Source organism: Somniosus microcephalus, chromosome 15 (genome assembly GCF_052327205.1).
Source record: "Somniosus microcephalus isolate GS21.2 chromosome 15, FLI_Smic_1.0, whole genome shotgun sequence".
Lineage (NCBI taxonomy): Eukaryota > Metazoa > Chordata > Chondrichthyes > Squaliformes > Somniosidae > Somniosus > Somniosus microcephalus.
In genome coordinates, this window is record NC_141001.1 from 52,816,300 (window position 1) to 52,831,188 (window position 14,889).

Sequence of the window (14,889 nt, forward strand, 5' to 3'; positions counted from 1 at the left end):
GTGAAGATGTTACTGTCCTCCGGATAGCACTTTTAATAAGTTTAACTAGACTGTAACCTTCCGGATATTATGAGGGTCTGGAATACCCCCCAGAATTCTGCAACTCCTTACAAAAGAGTGTACAGAAATTGAGTTTGCGAGGTTGACACAGAAACACTCTGTGAGACAATTCTAAAAATATATAGTTTTATTTACGAGCCGACATTCAGTTAACAGTTGTTGAGTCAGTCGCAACATTAACAGTTCAATAACAATTAGCTTACACAATACTATTCTCAGAAATCCTTATTCTCAAATCTTAACTTCATTACTTTTCCACACTTTTACTTATTCTTAATCCAGAATATCCACCAAAATCAAATACCTTGATTACCCGAGACTCAAAGTTAAAAACTTACAGAGCGTGCTTGTGAAGTTGAGAAACACTTGCCCTTCCAGCGACTTCTGACTTTCTGTTTGAAAATCTCTTATTTTATACCTTTTTTTGAATGGTATATCCTTTGAAGTTTTCTGCTGATGTAAGCTAATTATCTTTATTCATTCTTTGTGTTGACTTCTTTCTATTCTTACTGCCATTTCAGCTGCCAACTCTCAGACATCTGTCTCTACCTTTAGGTGTTCAATAGTTATCAAAAAAACAATATGACAGTAGTATTTATTTGATGTCATTCTTATTGAAGATCTTTCATTCAATTCTTAATACTGGCTTAACTGTTTATTAGCAGACGTTGTGACTTCGTGGTGTTCCAAGTTCAATACAAAAACCATGTGATTGCTTGGTGTCATCTATTGAAGTCATATCTTCAAAGTGTTCTGTTGGTATCATATTTACTACATGTAAATTAAAGACACTTCAACTAGGGTGGTTGTTTTCCTAGCCATCTTAGTTGGTTATATTATAGTCTTATGCCTCCTGTCTTTCAAGTTTAACATAAAAACTATTTGACCAGCAGGTGTTTCTTTTACTTGATCTCATCTTTTCAAAGGCACATGCCTCTTTTAATGTTTCTAGTTTCTGTTCAATGTGTTAGTTTGTAACACTTTACTTGGGTCATTCCATTGTGTCTCTCCCAAACTCCAGACCTTGTGGAAGTGCCAAACTGCTATTTCAATAGGGCCTTTGTATTAGCATTAACGATCAATTCCCATTTCAAAAGCCTGTGTGGTTTTTACAGCTTGTGTTATCAAACCTACCCATCTCAGAAGCCTGTTTTGACACAGCTTGTGTCGCCGAGGCTTTAGATTTTTAAACCCAGTATATTATGTATTAATAATGTCAGAAATCTATTCATATGATGGTGTATCTCTTGGAATATGGCTTATTCCGTCACATCATGGCCTGTGATATTGTTGCACTAAGTAATTCTCAAGTTTGAAATCAAATCCCTGTTAGTTTAACTGATCTCTGCTAGACCAACAATGGGAGCACTACATTGGCCTTGGTGTGCCTAAGCGAGGGAGTCAAAAACAAAGTTGGGTTGATGCTCCTAATCTTTACCCCATGCCCCTGGTGAAAAATGTATAGGTGTGCATGTTGGATGAGGACAGGATAGAGCTTAACTGTGGTGTCTCCCATGATTGAATATCCTGCCATGAAGGATGACCACTTGAGTGAGGTTTAATGGCTTCCACCAACCATGGAATTGTACCTCAGTAACAATCTCTTTAAGAGAAGAGGGGAGAAATTGGGAGGGGGGTATATTGTCACTGCTCATTCATGGACAGAGAGTATGTATAAATACCCCATTCATATCTTGTTTCCTCAAAGGAAGTATTATAAATGGATCAATCATCTTTAAGGGTTTTATGCAATACAGAAAGATAAAATGCAAATTTAGAGGCAGAAGATTAAAAGAAAATCACATTTTAATGAAACTGAAGATAATTTCTGATAGTGTTTATAATCATCAGCATATAAAATTAAGATGGAGAAAAAATAGTCTTAGCTAACAGCACTAACTACGTTTTATTCATGATTTTATGTTTTGCAAGTTAGCTTCCATGGGGAGGAGAAAAGGGGTGTCAAATAATGCAGCAAGTATTCAACTTCTCACTTTGCAGTTTCCACTACTGAGGAAAATGCCATTGCTGCTCCTTCTTGCAATGCACTCTGGAGCAGGATGGTATCACTGTAGTCTGCTTATGCTTAGTAACAACATTCTTTGGAAAGTTTATAGATGAACTTTTACAAGTGTTTTAGTTATAAGTTGCAAATCTGGAGACAGTTATAAAGCACAAATAGGACTCCAATGTCATCCAATCTCAGGATGCATTGAAAGAAGAGTAAACAGTGATGTCTTGCTGATAGTGCAGGAAGAGAGAAAAACACAATGGCCGAGAATTTCCTGGAAATTAGATACTCAACCCTTAAAAAAAAACTTTCATCCACTAGTGGCCTGCAGAGGGAGTTACACATGGGTTTCTTGGGTCTGCTCATTTGCATTTGCATTGGTTTAAAACCCACATAAAACTGGTGTAAGCTGCTGAACTACCTGGAAACTTCTGTGCAGCCTTTAAAAAGACCCTTCAGCCTGCAGTGTTCAGCAGCAGGCTGGGGGACAACCAGGTAAAAGAGCAACAGGGCTTGGCTCCCACTTCACTTTCAGTAACCTCACTGCATGTCTTAGCAATGTTTTTTTTACTATACATTTACAGAATTATGACTGTAAATTCATGGGTACTTGCCTGAAAAAAAGGTCAGTCACCAAGGATGTGTAGCAACTGAAAGTTATGACCCTGATGTCCTTTGCGGCAACATCATGGCGGTTTTGTCTTTGTTGCAGGCACCAGTGGAGCGAGTGGCAGCTTCATTGCAATCTGCAGGAGATCTCCAGCAAAGAAACAGCTAAGTACCAGTCAGTACCACCACCTTCATGGTGCTTTGGAGTAAATAGGGAACAGATTGGTGCACAGCATGAAATGCAGCTTCCAGACCGTGGGGGCCTCATGTCTCAGGGCTTTCAGGATCTAATAGCTGCCATTAGACCAGCCATGTTGATAACAATTGGGGCCACAGGTCCAGGACCCAGGGGATTGGCAATGGCTGGAGTCCACCTGCCTGATACTGCTGTCTCTCAGGACTGCTGCACATGCCAGATCTCAGGCCTACTCCCTCAGAGGTCCTCTCAATCACTAGCCTGGAAGCTGCTTGTGCCTCATCATGCTGTTCATCTGCTGCTGTTCAGGGCACTCTGATTGGAATCATAGGCAATGGGAGCAGGCAGTATGCTTGGTTAGCTAGAAGTCATCTGCAGATCTAATTCTCCTCCCTGAAGAGGTCAGGGAAGGCCATAATGATGAAGGCATCATCGCATCTTCCTGTATATCAGCCATTAACATGGAGGATCTTTTGATTGTTGTCACACAGAATCAGGACATTGAGGTAGTGGGATCCCTTCACTATTAGATAGCTGAGTAGGTATTCGGTGGGTTCCCTCAATGCAATGTAGGTGCCATTGATTGCACCCTGGACTTAGAAGAAGCCAGAAACCCCATAAAATTGTAAGGCCCTTACTGCCTTGCTGTGATGCCAAAACTTATGAATTGGTTTGCTTTGGTGTAAAGGAGGTCAGTAACCTGATGAATGCATACCCCTACTGCTCCCTGGATGATATTCCAGAGATTCCCTATGCCTGGAACATTGGGAACAGGAGTCAGATCAACAGGGCTCTTGGACCTGCTCCGCCACTCAATTAGATCATGGCTGATGTGCTACCTCAACTCCATTTACCCACCTTTGCTCCATATCCCTTGATATCCTTACCTAGCAAAAATCTTACCATTCTCAGCATTGAAAGCTCCAATTGTCCTAGCATCCACAGCCTTTTGAGGAAGAAAGTTCCACATTTTTACTACCTTTTGTGTGAAAAAGTGCTTCCTAATTTTGTTCCTGAATGGCCTAGTTCTAATTTAAAGATTACATCCCCCTGTTATTAATTCCCCCACCAGAGGAAATAGTTTATCTGTATCTACCCTATCAAATCCTCTTAACATTTTAAACACCTCAATCAGATCACTTCTCAATCTTCTATACTCAAGGGCATACAAGCCAAATTTATGCAACCTGTCTCATAATTTAACCCGCTAAGCCCCAGTACCATTCTGTTAAATCTGTATTGCGCCCCCTCCAAGGCCAATACATCCTTGCTGAGGTGCGGGGCCCAAAACTGAACATCTGTAATAACTCTGTGTCAAAGAAGTTGAGAGTGGTGGTCAGCTTCGTAGCCTCTGAGAGAGCAGTGCGGGCAAATGAGTATGGTTGCAGGTCTTCATACAACAGGTCACAAATACCCTAATGCCTTTTTGGTGAAGCACACTCTTCTTAAGTGTCAGCTGTGGCTCAGTGGGTAGCATTCTTGCCTCTAAATCAGAAGGTTTTGGATTCAAAGTCCTACTTCAGGGACTTGAGTACAAAATCTAGGCTAACACTCCAGTGCAGTACTGAGGGAGCGTTGCACTGTTTGAGGTGCTGTGTTTTGGATGAGACTTTAAGCTGAGGCCCCATCGGACCTCTCAGGTGGATGTAAAAGATCCCATGGCACTATTTTGAAGAAGAGCAGGGGATTTCTCCCCGGTGTCCTGTCCAATATTTATCTCTCAACCAACATCACTAAAACAGATTATCTGGTCATTATCACATTGCTGTTTGTGGGATCTTGATGTGCACAAATTGGCTGACATTACAACAGTGACTATGCTTCAAAAGTACTTAATTGGCTGTAAAGCGTTTTGGGATGTCCTGAGGTCATGAAAAGCACTTTATAAATCTAAGTCTTTTCTTTTTTATATGCACCTCTGTCGTTGACAGCTGGAACAGCTGGTATGCTTAGATCAGCTTATTGGGAGTCTTGCAGCGAGAACAAAGCTGATATAATTAGCATAGACTGAAGCAGTTGACACAAATGGTTTACTTGACAGGTGTGATTGGCACAATCTGAAAAGTGGGATACCAGCTCGAGAATAGAATCAGTGCCCCTTTCGGCGCTGTTATATTGATAGTGTGCACCAGGTGGCTAGTATGCTATATTCTGACACCAGTGGCACATTTTAATATAGAGGAGCCTATTTTCACACAGCAGATGACATTATGGAATCTGAATTTTTGTGGGTCTTAAAAATGACCACCACAGGTGAGGAAAACACATGCCTCTTGCTGTTGGCTTTCCAACAGGGACTAGTGGTAGGCAAGTATAGTAAAAACAAAGAGCAGTGCTCAGAGGTTACAGGTATCTGCTTGAATGCCAATCTCCCAGAGCCCTGGCACCAATATAAAAAGTACCTTTGAAAACATTTCCCCATGGAGGCCGCCACAGGCAAGAGCAGACCTCTGAACAATGTCTACAACATTGCCATATGAACCCCCCCCACTGAGATGTTATAATCACATGAAGCTTATTTTTCTATATCTGCTGGTGTTGTGTATATGCTAGATCAGTATAAAGTCAGTTGTTTCACATCTCATTTATTTTACTGAAGTAGGATTGATGGCACATTTAAAACTGTAATGAAAACTAAATCAAATCACTAATGATCACTCACATTCTCTAACAACCACTATTCAACAGGATCAACAAACATTTAACTAAATATAGAGAAATAAAATCATTTAAAATTGTTCTTCTTGGGAGACTCTTGTCCCTGACTGTTGAAGGGATGTGTGTGTGAACAGCGATTGCAAATAGCTGAATACCACATTCTTAATGTGAGCTTGAGTTCAGGAGATGTCATTTTCCTTCTGCTTCTTCTGAAGAAAAGGTCACTGAGGAAAACCACCACTACCTGTGAAGACAAAAGAGTGCTGTGATTGGGTCCAGAATGCCAACCCTATCATCTTTCCATTTCAGCATTTTAGCTATTTCTTTAATGAGCCCAGTGTCCTGGACTCAGTCCTTCTTTTTAGCAACCTGTCACAGATGATAATCACTGTGTAAAGAAATACTTCTTAGTCTTGCTTCTAAACCTTAAATCAATGGTCTTCTAACCTGCTGCCCTGGCATACCTGAAAGTATTGTTCCACATGTACTTTCTCTAACTGGTTAAGTATCTTATATATTTCTATAAGGTGCTTTTTGAGACATCTTTCTTGAGGCTGAAGGACTCACAACTTATCTACTTGTTCCTCATAACTTAGCCCTCCAACACCAGGGATCACCCTCATTGATTACACTGCAAATAGCAGAGGAGAATTGTGGCAATGGGAATTGTAATGTATGTACCTTTAAGAGAGGAACTATCTTTTACAGCCCCTGTATACTGCAGTACCAGTAGTGACCACACCTGTATATAACACCGTGTAGTAAATTGTACAGTTAGTTCCAGCATACCCTCTAAACACCTGTTATTACCGTTCTCTTGCAGTCCGTGTGTTATTGATACGCGGACACTACAGTGGCGACGAGCAAGTTCAAACTCACCTGCAGTACTGCATCACCTCACAGGGATCCATCCCTGAAAAGAAGCTTCTTGGAGGTCGAAGCCAGAGCAACGGGCGTCAACCGTGGGCAACCGCCCAGTGATCCATCGGAGTTCAGAGAATCGCAGGGGAAGCTGTGGAGAGCTGGGCTTGGCTCTCCAGTCAAGGTGTTCCAGCAAATCGGGCTGGTGGCAGGTAGTGCGCTGACCCTTCCCGGACTGCGGCGGGCTAGAGCTCGATCGAGCGACTCTGCAAGGGGGCTGAGCAGCGTCGTCGGGAAGGAAAAGAGAGAGAGAGGGTGGAGCGCACAGGGCGCGGCCGGTGCTCAAGAGCCGGGCAGCGTTAAAGAAAATAAAAAAGGGAGAAGGAAAAGAGACGCGCAGTGGACAGCGTTGAAGAAGAATAAAACTAAGAAAATTAATTAACAAAAGAGAGACGCGCAGAAAGCCGCGGGGCGCTGCCATTACTATTTAGAATGCTAGGAGCAGCATTGGCAGCAGGGGGAAGAAGGAAAAGCGCGGGAGGCGCCATTTTAATCCATTGGGGAAGAAGGAAAAGCGCGGGAGGCGCCATTTTAAACCACCCAAGATGCCGAAGAGTGGCAGCATCACTGCTTTCGACAACGAAATAGAAGGCTGGACCATGTATGTGGAAAGAATTGAAGTGTACTACAAGGCAAATGAGGTGGCCGATGGAAAGAGGGCGTCAGTATTATTGAATTTGATGGGTGCGAGAACGTACGGCCTATTGCGGAATTTAATTACCCCAGCTAAACCAATGGAGAAAAGCTTTGAAGAGATTGTCAATATCTTACAGGAACATCTAAACCCTACACCGCTGCTGATAGCAGAAAGATTCAAGTTCCATAAAAGAAACCAGCACAAAGACGAGAGTAATGCTGACTATCTTACGGAACTACGCAAGTTATCGAAACACTGCCAGTTCGGAACAGGACTGGCACATACCTTAAGGGATAAGTTTGTCTGCGGGCTCCAGAGTGAAGGAACCCAGAAACGACTACTTTCGGAAAAGGACCTTACGCTAGAAAAGGCTTTCAGTGTGGCAGTATCCTACGAAGCAGCAGCACGGGGAGCTGCGGAAATACAACAGAAACCGCAAGAATATAGCACCAATGAAATGGCATATGGAGCAGAAAAGTGCTATCGCTGCGGCAGAACAACCCATGACCAGAAGGATTGCTGGTTTAAGGACAAAGTATGCAGGCAATGTGGAAAAGTGGGACACATAGCATGAGTCTGCAGGTCAACACTAAAAGAACTACTAAGGAATAGTACAAGAAAGTACAAAAGATGACGGACAGTAGTTCAGAAGATCAGAAGAGTGATAATGACTCCGGGAGCAGGAGACTAAGTTGTCTAAAGTTACACAACGTGATCGCAAAGGAGGATCACTGAACCATTTGGGTCACCCTCATGATAGCAGGGTCCCAAGTAAAGATGGAATTGGACACAGGATCAGCCCTAACAGTCATGAATCGATGAGACTACGAGCGGCTATTCTCACACATACCCTTGAAGGACACATCCATTGTCTTGAAGACATATACGGGGCAAAAAGTCTACCCCAGAGGAAAAATAAGGGTGCCCGTTAAATACAACGGCAAGGAAACACAGAAACTGTATCTATATATACTACAAGATGGAGGACCACCATTATTGGGACGTGAATGGATCCGAAAAATACAATTGGATTGGCATTCCATTCAGGCGCTACTGTGGCTGACAAAAAGGATGATGACGTCACACCTGGACGACTGTCAAAAATTCTAACTGACGCGAAAGAGGTGTTCCAGCAAGGACTTGGGACTCTAAAAGGCGTAACGGCAACGATAAAAATTGAAGATAACGCAAACCCAAAATTTTTTAAGGCCAGACTGGTACCGTATGCGATCCGCCCAGCCGTCGAAGCAGAGCTGGAGAGTCTGGAGCGTTCAGGTGTGCTGTCCAAGGTGGACTGGAGCAAGTGGGCCACACCCACCGTTCCTGTAATGAAGAAATCATTGAGCAGCACGCCTGGGTAGCTGAAGAAGGTTCGCATCTGTGGGGACTTTAAGGTAACTGTGAACCCAGTCCTTCACACAGTACAATATCCACTTCCGCGGATAGAAGATATTTTCACCTCACTATCTGGAGGGAAACGCTTTACAAAGATTGATCTGGCCCAAGCGTATCTACAAATGGAGGTAGAAGAAGCATCTAGAAAATACCTCACGATAAACACTCACAAAGGTCTTTACCAGTACAACCGACTGGTATTCGGGGTAGCATCAGCTCTGGCTATTTGGCAGAAGGCGATGGAACAAGTCCTGCAAGGGATCCCGGGGACCCAGTGTTATTTGGACGAAATCCTGGTTACGGGCGAAAATGACAGTGAACACCTTGCCAACCTGGAGCAGGTGCTCACTAGATTACAAGAATATGGGCTACGAGCCAACCGCCCCAAATGCGAGTTTTTCAGGAAACAAATCTCGTATTGTGGCCACGTGATTGATGAAGAGGGGTTACATAAGTCCCCAGACAAGATTGAGGCAGTAGTCAAGGCTCCAGCACCGGAAAATGTGTCGTAACTGAGGTCGTTCCTCGGGTTGGTGAACTACTACCATAAGTTCTTGCCAAATTTGTCTACAATTCTGCACCCACTGAATGCCCTGCTGCAAACTGGAGTAGCATGGAAATGGAGTGACAAGTGTAAGCGTGCCTTTCAGAAATGTAAATGCCAAATCACTTCAAAAGAAGTATTGGCCCACGACAATCCAACACTACCGATTTGGTTGGCATGTGATGCGTCTCCCTACGGCATTGGAGCGGTGCTGTCGCACAAATTCCTTGACGATTCAGAGAGGCCAATAGCCTTTGCGTCACGCTCGTTAACCTCAGCCGAGCGTAACTACGCCCAGATTGACAGGGAGGCCCTCAGCCTGGTGTGGGGGGTGAAGAAGTTCAAACACTATCTGCACGGGCAGAAATTCACCTTACTGACTGATCACCAGCCTCTTGTCTCCATTTTTAACCCAAAGAAGGGCGTTCCAGTGATGATGGTGCAACGGCTGCAAAGATGGTCCCTTTTTCTAGGGACACATCAATACGACATAGAGTATAAGGGCACGAAACAGCATGGAAACGCTGATGGGCTGTCACGCCTGCCGCTGCCTATGGTGGAGGAAGCACCTGCAGTGGACCCTGTTGAGATATTCCACTCGACCATAGTCGAATGTCTACCTGTTACAAACTCAAGTATAGAGAAGGAAACCCGAAATGACCCGACACTCTCTCGGGTCTATGATTTGACGGTGAAGGGATGGCCAGCACATGGCGACTCACTGTTGCCAGCATTCTCGCCAAGGAGAGAACAGCTGTCAGTGTGCCGGGGGACCTTGATGTGTGGATCCCGAGTGGTAATTCCACCCAAGTTGAGAGATAGAGTGCTCAATGAGCTTCATGAGGGTCATCTGGGAGGGGTAAAAATGAAGAGCCTAGCCAGGGCGTTTGTGTGGTGGCCGGGAATCGATAAAGAAATCGAGGAAATGACCAAGAGATGCACAGGATGCCAGAAAGTCCAAAACGCTCCACCACAGGCCCCGCTACACCCATGGGAGTGGCCCTCATCTCCATGGCAACGGGTACACATTGATTTTGCTGCTCCATTTATGGACTCAATGTTTTTAATCGCCATGGATGCACATTCGAAATGGCCAGAGGTCATCAAAATGTCCTCCACCACCACGGAGAAAACTATTGCAGTCCTACGGACCATCTTCGCCAGGAATGGCTTGCCAGAACAGATTTGCTCCGACAATGGACCACAGTTTGTGTCCAAGGATTTCCGGAGGTTTTTGAGGAATAATGGGGTAAAGCATTACACATCCGCCCCATATCATCCAGCCACAAATGGATTAGCTGAGAGGTTTGTTCAAACCTTTAAAAAAGCAATAAAGGCGATGTATAACGACAACATACCACTGCAACACAAGGTGGACAATTTCTTGTTTGCTTACCGGAATGCGACACATGCAGTCACCAACCAAGCTCCAGCCATGATGTTCTTTAACCGAAGGTTAAGATGTCGCCTGGATTTGCTCAAACCAAACATAAGACAAGATATTGAGAATAGGCAATTCCAGCACATCAATGAGAAGCCAACCAGGAGCTTCAAGATAGGGCAACCAGTCTTGGCCCGTGACTACCGAACAGAAAAATGGCAGCCAGGAACGAGATGCACACGGCAGGGACCACTAATGTACACAGTGGACGTTGGAGAGAGCATCATGAGACGCCATGTTGACCAGATTCTAGAGTCACAGGAACAAGTCAACCCCATGCCTCGCCCATACATACCTGGTGATGAACCCGAAGTACAGATTGCGTCTACCTCAGAATCAGTGGTATTGGAAGCTGACGAACCAACCAATGACAATGAGCCAGAATCGACTCCGCCGCAAGAACAGGATACTCGAGAAAGGCGCTATCCAGACAGGATCAGGAAGCCTCCTCAAAGACTGAATTTATAAATGATTACTTTCAGCTGATCTATATAGTACAAAGAAAATTGTAATTGTAATTAGTTATTAGTTAATTGTTAAATGAATGTTATGTACTGTTTATCTAAAAGGGGAGGAATTGTAATGTATGTACCTTTACGAGAGGAACTATCTTTTACAGCCCCTGTATACTGCAGTACCAGTAGTGACCACACCTGTATATAACACCGTGTAGTAAATTGTACAGTTAGTTCCAGCATGCCCTCTGTTCAGTAAACACCTGTTATTACCGTTCTCCTGCAGTCCGTGTGTTATTGATACGCGGACACTACAGGAATAATTTATCAGGAGTTAGTTCAATGGAAAATGATGAGTAGCTGGTGTTCAGTTCAATTGGTGATAAGTATAAAGGCCTCGATTTTAACTGAGCCGTGGAGGCGGGCTTGGAGGCATGCGGGGGGTTAAAATCGCAAAAACTGGCGGGTGGGACCCCCCCGCCTGGTTTCCGACTCCAAGCCATTTTTACTCAGGTGTGTCTGATGGTCCCGAATCCGTCCCGCATCCAACAGGCGGGACTGGTCTTTAAGACCCTTAATCACCACTAAATGGCCTCTATAATGCCATTTTAACAGTCCCTTGTACTTTTAACCCTTTTCCCACGTAAAACACGACTGGTGGGAATCACGACTGTGAAACCTGGCGGGAGCACTATTAGCTTGCTGACTATCAGCTGCAGATCAACCATTAAAGCGGAAATTTGATCAGCCATCATTTGCAGGTGGCAGGATTTTTTGTCTCAGGCCTGGGGCAACTTTTACCAGGCTTAACCACACCTGTGGAAGGTTGGAGCCTCACACACATCTCCAGTGTGAACTCCTGGGAAACCCCTCTCGCCACCTTCACTCAGCACTTCCTCAACAGAGGCACATGCCAGAAGCATGGGAGCCATTTTTTTCCTTCCCTTCTGGGCATTAGAGGTGCTCGAGCACCAGGCGCGGCAGCAGCAGAACCAGGAACAACAGCAGCACCAACAACAGCAGCAGCAGCAGAAGCAACAGGCTGCTGCTCACCCACCTGAGGCAGCACAGGGCAGAAGGGGCCAGCGCCTGGAAGCCTGTCAGCGCAGAAGATACCCCCGAAACAGGGTCTACAGACAGAGGGTCAGCTACCTCAACATGACTGAGCAGCAGTGCCAAAGGCAGCTCTGTCTTTCGCGAGAGGTAGTGACTGATATCTGCGCAACGCTACAGCAAGACCTGCTGCCCAGAGGACCAGGTGGACACTCCTTACCGGTGGCCATCAAAGTCACCACCACACTCAACTTTTTTGCCTCAGGCTCATTCCAGGGATCATCAGCAGACATCAGCGGCATTTCCCAGGCAGCCGCACACACTTGCATCACGCAGGTAACCGATGCTCTCTTTGCCCTCGCGCACAATCACATCCATTTCACCAAGGATCGCACAAGTGTGACGGCGCGAGTGGTTGGATTAACTCATCCGGCAGACTTTCCAAGGGTGCAGGGCGTCGTTGACTGCACACATGTGGTCCTTAGGGCACCCCATCGCAATTCAGGTATTTTTGTCAACCGCAAGGGCTTAACGTTCAGCTGGTGTGTGACCACAAGAAGGAGATTTTGCATGTTTGTGCCATGTACCCTGGCAGTTGCCATGACTCCTTCATACTGCGCCAGTCTAGTGTGCCTCCGCTATTCAGGCCACCAGACCAACTTCACGGATGGCTACTTGGAGACAAGGGCTATCCCCTGAGGACTTGGCTAATGACGCCATTGAGGAGGCCAGCCAACGAAGCTGAGGAGCGCTACAACTCCAGCCACATTTCCACCAGATCCATTATCGAGCAAACCATCGGTTTGCTGAAGATGCGCTTCAGATGCCTAGATAGATCAGGTGGAGCCCTACAGTACTCAGAAGCCGGGGTCTCCAGAATCGTCGTGGTTTGCTGTGCACTTCACAACATGGCACAGCTTTATGGCTTGCAGATTCCTGAGGACCAAGTGGCTCCTCACATACCCTCCTCAGATGATGATGATGATGATGATGGAGGAGGAGGAGGATGAGGAGGAGGAGGGCGAAAACGACCATCCTGCAGAGGACCAACAACCAGCGGCAGCATTACGCCAGAACATTGTTGCCCAGGATGCAAGGAACACACTCATCCTGGCCAGATTTGCTTAGCCTGCCAATCAAGCAGTTTTGCCTCGCAGCTACTTACCTGAGCATCGACAATGGCCAAGACCCTGCGGATTCCTAGCTATTTGTCCAGCATACTGACAATTGCAAGTAATCCTAAGCCCTCAATGTGAAAGTCCCATTCGCGAAATGACACACACCACAAATACAGCAGTAGCCATCAGACTTTTTATTGACAGAATTCATCTGATGGCTTTTTTTAACAATACATAAAATTTCACCCAAGTGACTACCCTTGTGACTACTTGTGCTTTATTTTCCTCTTGCGCGTGCTCCTACGTAGTGGTTCCCCTGCGGCTTCAGCAGATGTGGAGGCCCCTTGCTCACTTTCCTGCTGCTCCTGTCTCTACACCTTTGGCGGGCGTCCTCTGGGGTGGCGAGCCTGTGAGGGCTCGTCAACAGTCTGCTGCTCCTGCGGCTGTGCAGGGGTTGAGACGTCTATCTCACTTGGGTGTGGACTCCGGTGGGGCTCTGACCGAGGGCTCTGCAGTGGCATGGAAGTGTGAGCGCCTGGAGAGGAACCCCCTCTTCCTTGAGGTCTGCCACCAACCTCCCTCTCACGGGTCAGCTCCCCCTCCGCGCCTGCAAGTGGCTTGAGAGCACCTTGCTGCACATCAGGTGGGCCATGGGGACCCGTATCTGCAATGGCAGTCCTACTCAGAAGGACTTCCATGAAGGTCTGGTTTCTATGTTCAATAGATGCCAATCACTACTCAAGAGATGTCATTCTATTCTGAACACTCACCAGCCTATAAATTCGGTGACGCCCCGCCAGCACGTTTGTGCCGGAAATTTAGCGCCCGCCGCCGAGCCAGTTGTGCCCGCCCCAAATTCACTTTCAGCGCCCCAAAGCGGAAGCGGGCGCTGGTACAGTGTGTGCCCGCCCCGCTTGGGGCGCTGAAAGTGAATTTCAGCGCTGCCGGTCCCGCTGCGCCACCCGATGCGGAGCGGCAGGCTGCTGTACTGCAGGCCTCCCCCTTCTCTTAAGGGGGAGGTGCCTGCAACGGCCGGAGCCCCATTGAAAGTGCCGGCAAAAGAGCCCGGCACAACGGCGAAGTGCTGGGCTCCACGGAAACCAGCCGGCAATGCCGCGGGGGGGGGGTGTGGAGGAGGCCAGGGAAGGAGGTGCGGGCAGGCGGCCGCCAAAAAAGCGGCCGGCCGCACCTCCGCTTTAAATAGCGCCTCTAAGGCTGCAGCACGGCCAGGTTTTCAAAACATTGTTAGCGGCCGCCAGGGAAGAGGCGGCCGCTGCTGAAGATGGGGATCGGCGTGGTTTCGGGCGGTACCGGGGCGCTGCGCACACCGATGACGTCATCGGTGCCGGCGCAGCGCTACCGGCTTACACCGATTTAAAGGCCCACCTAATTTCAGTGGCGACGCAACTTCCGGCGCAACCCACTCTTGCGCCCCTAAATGGGCGCAAACCCAAGGGAATTTCTAGGCCACCATGTTTTCCATACCCTGGTGACTAACCTCCTCCATGGCCGTAGCCCTCCTCTCCTCTACCGTAGCCAGCCTTACCACGGAGGCAGCAATAATTTCCACGTAGGTAGCCATCCTTTCCGTGTTGATGCGTTCATGCACCAATGACTCCACAAAGGCTCTGCTCATGTTCACTATGGACTCCTCCATTCGCTTCACACTCGCAGCGACCCTGGAGACCAAACCTGCCAGAGACCATGCATCTGTGCATGGAGTTTCATCACCTCTGATCTTATGGATGGACCCAGAGGCAGAGGGTCGACATGCAGCTGAGCCGAGCTGAC

At 46.7% G+C, this 14,889-nt stretch overlaps 1 protein-coding gene across 1 annotated transcript in view; it reads right to left on the reverse strand.

Moving 5' to 3' along the window:
* Positions 1-204: 204 nt before the first annotated feature.
* saxo4 (stabilizer of axonemal microtubules 4) overlaps positions 205-14,889 on the reverse strand; it is a 235,906-nt gene continuing 221,221 nt past the window's right edge. Inside the window, exon 14 of the mRNA XM_086007780.1 lies at positions 205-5,778. The gene's annotated coding sequence lies outside the window, so the exon portion shown is untranslated. The remainder of the gene's footprint in view (positions 5,779-14,889) is intronic.